Source organism: Carica papaya, chromosome 9, assembly GCF_054855325.1.
Source record: "Carica papaya isolate Zhongbai chromosome 9, ASM5485532v1, whole genome shotgun sequence".
In the NCBI taxonomy this organism is placed as follows: Eukaryota; Viridiplantae; Streptophyta; class Magnoliopsida; order Brassicales; family Caricaceae; genus Carica; species Carica papaya.
In genome coordinates this window covers 14,333,711-14,346,118 of record NC_142317.1, presented here as the reverse complement: position 1 = coordinate 14,346,118, position 12,408 = coordinate 14,333,711, and positions in this window count along the sequence as shown.

Here is a 12,408-nt window from a genome sequence, read left to right as displayed (position 1 = left end):
ACAAATTAAAAATAAAGCCTTTTAATTTAACGAACGATCGTGAATAAAGTCTTGTAATTCTTCAATTGACGCCTTTTTATTCTCAACAAGAATTTTTTCTAGAATTTTACCATAAGCATTGTTTCTCAAATACAATTCCATTAAGTTCTTCCACATTGCAAAATTATTTTTTTCTTTATCAAACTTGAAAATTAGTGACTACACTTATTGAATTTGAACGCTTATTGTTGAGCTGGAAGCCATATCAATCGAACCTTACGCTCTGATACTAGATGTTGACTGTTTAATTTGTTGTAATTGCCGAGAGAATAATTTGATACTCAAACAAATACTCAAATCTCTAAGATAATTTCACATCTAAACCCGCATTAGTTTATTGAAGCTAACAAATCTCTCTTCGGCCTAAACTTTATGTATAAGTACCAAAGTTTTCCCATTGCCTTCCCCTTCTTTATTGTTAATTAATTCCCACATAATTTTCCAAAAAAATCAATTAGAGCTTAATTTTCCAACAAAATCAAATCCAACTCAACATTAAATTAATCTTAATTTTCCAATAAAATTAAATTAAGTTTACTTTTCCAACAATAATGCAAATATATTAGCTCTTAATTATTAAATAAACTAGATATCATAATTATATTAAATATACAACTATTATATTATTTTAGACTCTATTATTATAGATTTAGTATGTTTCTAATTTTGTCTTTGATAATATTTAATTTTCTTAAATGTATTAGGAGTATTACTTCTACTCTTAATAGTATTATTATTTCTTATCTCATTATAAGTAGTATTTTTAATCAATCTTAATTTTTCTTTGTTTAGCTCTAATCGAGAAAATCTAGTACTATATAAGTACTTTTCCAATCTTATTGAGATAATAATTCAATTATCAGTGACTTAATTTAAAAAATTTTTAATTTTCGGATTGTGTGATTTGTTAAATCTTTTAAATTTAATATATATTATTCTTAGATGTAATGCCTAAAAACTTTAGGTACAAAAGTCAGATTTTTATTCCCGAAACTTTAAATATATCATTATCTTATATAGGAATTATATGTTATGAATACTATGCAATTCAATCCAATTTACATAGCTTCAAGCATTGAATTTATTTCTAACCCTTTATCCAATATATTTTTTTCATATGCATTAACCATAAAGTCATATTTATAAACATTATGAGAAAATGTTATGACAATTACCAATAAGTTCATTTAATAAGCGGTAACAACAAAATTTGAATCAATGATATATATATATATATATATGTATATATAATTAATGAATTAGTTATATTAAGGTATTAGATTTTTCCTAAACTATCAAATAATAAACCATTATAAGTATATTAACCTCATAAATGTTTGTTTTGTTTTCATACGCAAATTTTGGAGAGACCCTCAACGGGGACAAATGAAGAGGAAGGATTTAGTGATAGGAATCTAATTCAAACGTTAGTATTAACTAATTTTTTTGTATTAATAGATAGCACAGTGAGTTAAGTATTCTTTGACATGATTTTTATAAGTTTCTTTTATTCTTTTTTTTTTACAATAATGATATCATTTTAATAAATTTTATATCAAACTATATTCAATTTGTGCATAAATTGCAACAATCCACCCGTTGAGAACTCTTCCACTTTTTTCTCTCTCTCTCTTCATGTATGTCACGCAGATATAAAGGCAAATCAAGAGGATTGCATAACATTGAGGCTTGGTCCAATTACTAGAAGTATTTCCAAACAATTGAAGACCAACATTCAGATCTATGTGCAAAGGATGCTTTCTAATTATCCTGGACTGAGTTATGGAGACAATATCCAAGAATCTAATTTGGTGCATTTAATTGGGCCTTTGGGCCATGATCTTGCTTAAACTGAATTGGATTACAAGCTTATTCTATGTGTTTTGAACTTCAAGAAGATAATGGGCTTGCATAATATATTGACAACAACTATATAAGTAGTTCAGCGCCATCATTGTAATTACTTGAGCTCCAAGAAGCTTATTTTCATTATGACCAGCTCTTGTATATTGCTTGGGATTTAAGTATTTTTTTTTAGCTTATATTCAAATTGCTTGCTGACCAAGAAGCTTCCCTAGAGTCTTGGACAAATTTATGCCTATTTTTAAGGGATTTATTTCCTACATTCAAGTTGCTTGCTGATTAAGAAGCGTCCCTAGAGTCTTGGATGAATTTATACCTATTTTAAAGGATTTATTTCATTTTTTTGTATTTTCTATCTTAATAAGGAGTTCGGTTTCAAAGGAAAACATTATCTTTGACCGAATATTAATCCTATTTAGGTTAGGATTTCTATTTCCTTTTTCAATTAGGAATATGTTATTTAGGAATTACCATAGCTTAACTAAACCCTAGCCCTATATATATGGGTGTTCGGATTATTCATGGTAGATTTTTTTTTTTTTAAAATTCTCTTTTATTTAAATGAGATTTGTCTTTCTTAATCATATGCTAAGGTGTTTCAACCTATTTAATTAAGCTTTAAACTTAAAAAATAGAATTGATTCTTCCTATTCAAAAAGTATTTGAAAGCTTTGTCAATTGAGTTTGGGTTTCAGTCATAATTTAATTGAAAACGTGTTTAAAGGATATTTTGACAAACTCTTTGATTACTTGAGTTCAGCAGGAGTTAGCAGTACCTTTATGACCAAAAAATTGAGGAAAAGATCCTTGGTTTTCGCATCAGCTTGGTATTAGAGCTTTGGCTCAATCAAGTGGTTATGTATCCCTTTCTTTTATATTTTTTGTGCTTCAGTCCTTGTGTTCTTCCTTGTTGTGTGGTTTGATCTAATATACAAAAAAAAAAATTCTTGTGTTACAATGTTTGCTTCTAATCTTGCAAATCAGTGTTCAATTCACACAAAACACACATAATTGTTATTGAAGATTATTTGGGTGATCTTAGGATTAGAGTTTGCTTGTTATTCTGATTAGGATTGACTGGTGTGATGGTTTGAGATTTCGTTAGGAAATTTTAGATTTCTTACATTAATTCATATTGTCTTTTATTGATTGTTAGTTTCTTTTCTTGTTATGTCCTTTTTGTATTCCATACATAATTAGATAGTTAATTGTGTCTTGCTAACTAGATTAATTTCAATTTGCAAACTGATTTCTTTTCCTAGTGTGTGCATTCTTCTTATTCTAGTTGATTGTCATTGTCTAAATTGCTTAGGAATATTCTTGTACTGTTTGAATTGAATTTGTGTGTTGGGTTTAAAATCTTAATTTTGACTAATTGAAACCTACAGCATACGACCAAAGAAAGACTTGAGTGGTAAAAGACTTGAGTGTTACATTTGTTTAAAAGCCAATTAAGTGAAACATGAGAGTATTACTGTGAGGTTTTCTTTTTTTCTTGTATTTTTTTTTGTATTGCTGAATTTTAGAGATAATAATGGAGTCTTTAGATATTGATATGAAGCTTTGGGTTAAAGCTATGCAAAAAATGATTATGCAGCATCAAGAGAGACTTGATAGCTCGAACAAAGGGAAACGTTCATCATTAAAACTAAAGAGACCAACCTATGTAAGGACTGATAGTGATGATGAGGATGGAGAGGGAGAAACCAATGATAATGGAAACACTCAATCTGCTCTTGATAAGAACATTTGGACCATTAAGATGAAGATTCCACCGTTCCATGGTAAGAATGATCTTGATCCATATGTTGAATGAGAGAGAAGCGTGGAGCTGATTTTTGAATGCCATAATTATTTTGAGGAGAAGAAAGTCAAGTTAGCAGCAGTAGAATTTAGTGACTATGCTCTTGTATGGTAGAACCAATTGGTGATAGCTAAAAGGCGCAATGGGCAGAAACCCATTACTACATGGGAGAGAATGAAAAAGGTCATGCGTAAATGTTTTGTACCTTATTCTATTATTGTGATTTGCATTTTAAATTGCAGGGTCTGGAGCAAGGATACAAAAGTGTGGAGGAATATTTCCAAGAGATGGAGATTGCCATGATTAGAGCTAATATAGAAGAAGATAGAGAGGCTACAATGGCAAGATTTTTAAATGGCCTTAATTGAGAGATTCACAACATTGTCGAGTTGCAGAATTATGTGGAGCTTGAAGACATGTTGCATATGGCCCTCAAAGTTGAGAAACAAGTGAAATTCAAAGGAAAAAGTGCAAGCACCTATTCGGCCAAAACAACTCTATGGAGACCGAATTCTTATTATCAAAAAATGGTGCTTAGTTTAAAAAGGAGGACAAACCGAGGCCTAATAAAGGCAATAGAGGAAAGCCTAGGAACATTGATAATACTTCTATTAATTCTGATTTCAAATCTAATAGTAGGAGTATTAAATAATTTAAATGTCTTAGTTATGGTCATATTTCTTCTCAATGTCCTAATAGATGTGTTATGTTTATGAAGGATGATATTATTTATGATAACAGTAAAAAGGAGAGTGAAAATGAAATGCCACCTATGGAGGATTGCGGTGATGTTGAGGTGGAAGAACCCATTGATTTACAATTATTGGGTACTAAAAGGATGTTGAGTTATAATATAAAGGAAGAAGAAGATGAAGCTCTTGCACAAAGGAAGAATATCTTTCATACCAAAACTGTAGTGAATGGAAAAACTTGTAGTTTGATAATTGATGGAGGGAGTTGTGTCAATGTTGTTAGTACAGTGTTGGTGAACCAGCTGAAGTTACCAATCATGAAACATCCAAAGCCATATAAATTGCAATAATTAAATAATGGAGGTGAGTTGAAGGTATGAAAACAGGTGATGGTGCCTTTTAACATAGGCAAGTACCATGATGTGGTAGTGTGTGACATGATTCCCATACACACTAGTCATATCTTGTTAGGTAGGCCATGGCAATTTGATAGAAGATCTTCATTATGGATTTGAAAACAAGTTTATGTTGGAGAAAGATGAGAAGAAACATATATTGATACCTCTAACACCAATGCAAGTGATGGATGATCAGAGCTAAATTATGCAAGCAATGGATGAATACTTAAGGGTCTGGTCGAACAAAAGAATAAGAGTGAGAGTGAGCCAAAAAAGAAAGAAAGCATAGAGAAAACTAGTGAGACCAAACACTCTATGCCCAAATTGGGGTGGGGGGTGGGGGAGGAGAGGGGAATGAGAAAACATTTAGTGTAAACATAAAAAAAAATAATCGACCATAGGAATGGGAGTGATAAGAGTGTGAGTTTATTTATTAGAGAAAAAGAATTGAAGAGAGCTATGACCTATCAAAAGGCTTTAGTCGTACTTAGGTACAAAGAAGCTTTATTTACTAATAACGACTTACCCAAACATTTGCTTAGTGTTGTTGTTAATGTTTTGCAGGATTTCGAAGATGTGTTCCCTAATGAATTACTACCTGGATTACCACCAATAAGAGGAATAGAACACCAAATAGATTTCATCCCTGGAGCTGCCCTACCAAATAGGCCGGCATACAGATGTAATCTCGATAAAACCAAAGAGATATAAAAGCAAGTGGACCAACTATTAGCAAAGGCACATATTAAAGAAAGTTTGAGTCTGTGTGTTGTTTCAGTCCTACTGGTTCTTTAGAAAGATGGAATTTGGAGAATGTGTGTCGATTGTCGAGTTGTGAACAAGATCACGATCAAGTATCATCATCCTATTCCATGATTAGATGATATGCTTGATGAACTTCATGAGATTATTTTGTTTACAAAGATTAATCTAGTCACTAGTTACCATCAAATTCGCATAAAGGAAGGAGATGAGTAGAAGACAGCCTTTAAAACTAAACATAGGTTTTATGAGTGGATGGTGATGCCCTTCGGACTTACTAATGCACTTAGCATATTCATGAGGTTGATGAACCATGTCTTGCGTCACTTCATTGCTAAGTTTTGTGTTGTGTATTTTGATGACATTTTAATTTATATTAGGTCTTTATATGAACATATAGAGCATCTTAAGTTAATATTTTCTCCATTTCTAAATGCATGTTTTGTTTAGAAGAAGTCACATTCTTAGGTTATAAAATTAGCATTCATGACATTAAAGTAGATGAAGAGAAAGTGAAGGCTATTAGGGAGTGGCCTGTGCCAAAAAGTCTTAGTGATGTGAGGAGTTTTCATGGTTTAGAAAGTTTGTATAGGAGATTTGTTAAATATTTTAGTACCATTATGGCACCTTTAACCGAAATAATGAAGAAAGAAGTATGATTTAGGTGGGAAAAGGGACAACAAATTGCTTTTGATACATTAAAAGGTAAACTAAGTAGTGCACCAATTCTGGTGTTACTTGATTTTAATAAAGCTTTTGAGATTGAATGTGATGCTTCAAGGAAAGATATTGGTACTGTTTTGTTGCAGGAAAAAAAGCTCGTGGCATACTTCAGTGAAAAGCTTCATGGAGCGCAACTCAACTATCCCACCTATGACAAAAAGCTCTATGCCTTAGTTCGTGCTTTGGAGACATGACGTCACTACCTCTTGCCTGAAGAGTTTGTTATACATTCTGATCATGATTCATTGAGACATCTCGAAGGGTAAAACATGCTGGACAAAAGGCATGCAAAATGGGTAGAGTTTATTGAATCATTTTCCTTCAGGATTCAATATAAGAAGGGTAAGAAAAATGTTATTTTTGATGAGTTATCAATGAGGTACAATTTACTTTCTATTATGAGTTCTAAGTTATTGGGTTTGAGCATATTAAAGAACTTTATGTGGATGGTGTTGATTTTGGCAATGTATATAGTGCATGTGTTAATTATGCATTTAATGACTTCTATAGGTATGATGGATTTTTATTTAAGAAAAACAAGTTGTGTACCTAGGAGTTCAATCTGTGAGGTATTAGTGCATGAATCACATTGTGGGGGATTAATGGGACACTTTCGCAATAAAAAAACAGTAAATATCTTGACTGAATACTTTTATTGGTCTAACATGAAAAGGGATGTTGAAAAGTTTTGTTCAAGATGTATTACATGTACGTAGGCTAAATCTATAGTTAAACCGCATGGTCTTTACACACCATTACATTTATCTTCTCATCTTTGGGATGACATTAGTATGGATTTTGTATTGGGGCTGCCTAGGACTAGAAAAGGTTGAGACATAATTTTTGTTGTAGTTGATCGGTTTTCTAAGATGGCACACTTCATTACATGTTATAAAACTGATGATGCTACACATATTACTGATTTATTCGTTGCTAATGTTGTTCGATTGCATGGTATTCTTAGAACTATTATTAGTTATAGGGATGTCAAGTTTTTATCACACTTTTGGCGTGTTCTTCGGGCCAAACGTGGAACCAAGTTGTTTTCTACTACTTTTCATCCTCAAATTGATGGTTAAACTGAAGTAGTTAATAGAACACTTGGACAATTATTAAAAACCATGTTGCGTTCTAATATGAAATCTTGGAAATATTGTTTGTCATTTGTTGAATTTGCTTATAATAGATACATTTATTTTTCTACTGGTTATTCATTATTTGAAGTAGTCTATGGCTTTAATCTTCTAACTCCATTAGATTTAATGCCTTTACCTTTGAAAGAAATTGTTAATATAGATGGCAAGAAAAGGGCAGATTTGGTAAGTCCATTCATAAGAAAGCTAGAGGTCAAATTGAGAAGAAGAACAAGTACTATGCTAACCAAAAGAATAAGGGAAGGCGTGTGATGCAATTTGAACCTGGAGATTGGGTGTGGGTGCATCTTCGCAAAGAGAGGTTTCTATCTAAGAGAAAATCTAAGTTAGATGCTAGAGGCGATGGTCCATTCCAAGTGCTGGAGAAAATCAATGACAACACCTATAATATTTATTTATCAGGTGAATATAGAGGTAGTACTACTTTTAATATTGTTGATTTATCTTCCTTTGATATTGCAGACTATTATTCGAGGTCGAATGCTTTTGAGGAGAAGGGGAATGACGCATATATCAAGGCAAATCAAGAGGATTGCCCAACATTGAGGCCTGGTCCAATTACTAGAAGTATTTCCAAACAATTGAAGACCAACATTCAAAGCTATGTACAAACGATGCTTTCTAATTATCTTGGACCGAGTTATGAAGACAATATCCAATAATCCAATTTGGTGCATTTAATTGGGCCTTTGGGTCATGACCTTGCTTAAGCCGAATTGGATTTCAAGCTCATTTTATGTGTTTTAAACTTTAAGAAGATAATAGGCTTACACAATACATTAACAACAACTATACAAGTAGTTCAACATCATCATTGTGATTATTTGGGTTCCAAGAAGCTTATTTTCATTTTGAACAACACATGTATATTGCTTGGGACTTAAGTATCTTCTTTTTTTAGCCTACATTCAAATTGCTTACTGACTAAGAAGCTTCCCTAGAGTCTTGGACAAATTTATGCCTATTTTTAAGAGATTTGTTTCCTACATTCAAGTTGCTTGCTGACCAAGAAGCATCCCTACAGTTTTGGACAAATTTATGTCTATTTTAAAGGATTTGTTTCTTTTTTTTTATTTTGTATTTCCTATCTTAATAAAGAGTTCAGTTTCAAAGGAAAACATTGTTTTTGACTGAATATTAATCTTATTTAGGTTAGGATTTCTATTTCTTTTTTTAAATTAGGAATCTATTATTTAGGAATTACCATAGCTTGATTAAACCCTAGCCTTATATAAATGAGTGTTCGGATTATTCATGGCAGAAAAAAATTTCAAAAAAATTCTCTTTCATTTAAGTGAACTTTGTCTTTCTTAATCATATGCTATGGTATTTCAACTTGTTTAATTAAGTTTTAAACTTAATAAACAGAATTGATTCTTCCTATTCAAAACGTCTTTGAAAGCTTTGTCAATTGGATTTGGGTTTCAGTCCTAATTTTAATTGAAAATGTATTTGAATGGTATTTTGACAAATCCTTTTAATTACTTGAGTTTAGCAGGAGTTAAAAGTACCTTAGTTTCTGTGTCAATATGTATATATATGTATATAAATAAAAAAACACCACTTTTCACATAAACATCTAGGAAAAACAGGTAGAAGAAATCAAGAAAAGGGAACTCTTCTTTTTCTCTCTCTTTCATGGCCACCACTCACCACCAACTTGCTCTCCACGATGTCGCTTCTCTCCTTCTTGGTCATCACCTCTGCCGTGGTCGATTCGGGTGGTCGGACGTTCGGCTTCGATTGCTTGTGCAGGGAGTTTTCTGTAGTTTTAAAATGGGTAACGATCTTTTGGTTTGATGAGTCTGTTTTATCGTGTAATGGGGTGATGACATGGTGGTGATGACAAAGATGAAGAGATTCTTGAAATGGGTAATAAAATTCAGTGTATTTTCCTGATTGAATTATTGTTTTTTGTTTGTCAATTAATAGAGCAAGAAGAAATTTGACCGTTCTTATTCTTGTTCTTGTTCTTGACACCATATAAGAAATTTAGTTCAAGTTATCAAAATAAATAGGAAAATATTTTTTCTTAAAAATTTTTTTTGTGGAAAATATGTTTTATATATCATAGGGGATTACCCGATTTGCTATTTTTTTTTAATATTTCATTCTAAATTTTATTATTTGAAAGAAAAATCATAAATATTAAATCTCACAATATTTATTTGTTCAAATAATAAATTTTAATTATTTATATTAATATAATTAAAATAAACCCTTTTTGGGTAGGGGTTTGTATAGGAATTATTATAAACTCCAGCGTTTTCTTTAAATTTTATTTTTATTTTTGATAGTCTTTTTGTGTATCATCAAAATTCACTTTTATTTTTTATTATTTATTTATTTTTTTTAGTACTTAACAACATATTTGGGAATGTATTGTTCATAGGATAAATCATAAAAAAAACGATTATTTGATATTCTCTACTAAATACATATTTTTATAAATAAAAAATATTTTTATATATTAAAAAAATTTATATTTTTTTAATGATATTATCGATAAGTGGACGAAGAAATTTTATTTTTAAAAGAAAAAGATGTATCATTATTGATTAAGGAAAAAAGAATCTTAATTCTAATGATATCATGTCATAGATTGGAATTTGAAGTTTAATGGATTTAAATCCGATCTTGATCCTTTACATATTGTATTTTAGAAACTCAATTGATAAGGGTCTGACTATACAAATTATGGTGGCAAGAAGTAAACAATCCATAGAGATGATTCTGATGACTTTTGGTCAGACATGGATTCAGATAGTCAAAGCCACCAGAGAGAAAGGGAATTGTCAGATGATGGAAATAGGGATAACAAACCTTATGATTGAGACAGAGATAATATGAGCAAGAAAAGAGTAGAAAAACACCATGACAGTAAGTGGAGGAGCTCAAGACAAGATATCATTAGCATAAAACTTATGAGTGGTCAGATAGAGACATCAATAGAAAAAGACATCATCAGCATAAAAAAAGAATCTCATGGCACCATGGCAAGGTTTTAGAATCACTTGATCATGATTATTCTAGGTATTGGCCTCATAAAAATAGTCCTCTTAAAAGGAAACACTCAAGGCACTTGAATGAAGGTGAGAAAGATTTAGTTGATCAAGGGAAAGCAATTGAGTTGGACGCCTATAGGCATTCAAGTAGGAGGGATTGTTCAAACTTGGAGATTGGCAAAGCATATTCATGTGATGAGATTTCAACATTGAAGGAAAGCCATGAGCAGAGAATTTCGAGGGTTTACAAATATAATATATCAGATGCTAAAATCAAATGTAACTCATCAGAAAACATTAACAGGTGTGGTCATTATAAATCTGAAAATTGTTAAAAGGGTCTCACTTCTGCAATCTTTTTTGGAATACTAGTTTGATGTAATTGCAAGAGCAAACAAGAATTCTATATGCACCACAAGTTTAAATTCTATAGAAGACTCTGATCCATGGTGCAGGCTAAGGAGTCAGTCATCAAAGTTTGAGAGGCACTTGAAATGAGTGGAGGAGAGAGCTTGTTTTTCTGCAGGGTACCCAGTGTACAAAAATAAATAAAAGAAACATCATGCACTGTAGAATTCTGTAGTCAGGCATGGTGGGAAAGGAAATTTTTATATGTTATGCAGTTGCATTAGAAGAATGAGAAGAATTGACCTTAATAAATCTAGTACAGTTTAGAAGGGTATTTACAATTGGAAATGACATAATGTTGGAGAGATGATGAGAAGCCCAAGTTAAGGATGATGAGAAAATCAGGAAATATTTACTTTCATTTTTTTAAGAAAAAAAGTTTTAAGTGAGTAAAAGACAATTATCTAACAAGTGAATCTTATAATCATGTGATACTTTTCGAACTCTAGTTTGGAGATTCGGTTTATACCTAACACAAAAGTAACTATATATTATGTTGTGTAATAATACTAGAGATATCAGCTTATGAGGGATATCAATAAGTTTATTTAAGTCTTTGTCTGCAACAAATCTCATAAACTATGCTAAGATATTGGCAGCATCCATCTGAGTGCAGATAGTCTTTAAGTCTTTTTGTTTTAGTAATTTCTGATCCTCTTGATATTGATTGACCAAAAAAAAAAAAAATTAATTATTTAACTTTAGTTAATTAATTTTTTAAGTATTATGTTGTTTTATATTAAGCCTTTGAATTTTGTATTAAAAAACGAAATTCTTGTAATTCTGACTTGACATTGTTCTCTTCTAAAACTTGCCTAGAGATGTTACAGTCTTTCTCCTTAACCCTAAAAAAATATTTGATTTCATAAGAACCTTTTGACATTTTAAAACCACTTTTGAATAGCAATATTTATTTTGATAACTTCAACTGAATTGTAAGCTGTGAATGGCAAGAACAAGAACAAAAACAGTCAAAATTCTTCTTGATCTATCATCAACAAAACACACTGAATTCATTAACCGTTTCAAGATTCTGCTCACCATTTTCATCATCATCATGGCATCACAGCTTACATAAAAGAATAGATACAGAAAACCAAAAGATCATCACCCATTTCAAAACTAGAGGAAATATTCTCTTAAGTTTCCCTTCCTTTTAATGCTCTAGAAGATGTTGTTCCTGATTATGCAATACAACTATATACTGATGCTTGTAATATTCTTGAAGAGGATGACAGGAAACAGATGACCTTTGATCTATATTGAGCTGGTGCTAATGTTTATATAAAGCTTGAGAAGCAAGGATTACGCTATCAGTACTAGTGGAATGTGATGTATCATGCATATAAATTTTTCATTTGTGCGATTCAGATGATAAAAGTAATAACTCTATTTTTATCTGCTGCCTATTTTGGACTTTGCAAACCAGAGAAATCTATTACTCCCTGGGTTGATCTGTTTGTCAAATAGCTGGATTTTCTTTATTTATATTTCATTTAGTGGTCTCTCCCTCAGTCTGAGAATTTTTAAGCTTCATCTCAGTGTAAAGCCAACCTGCAC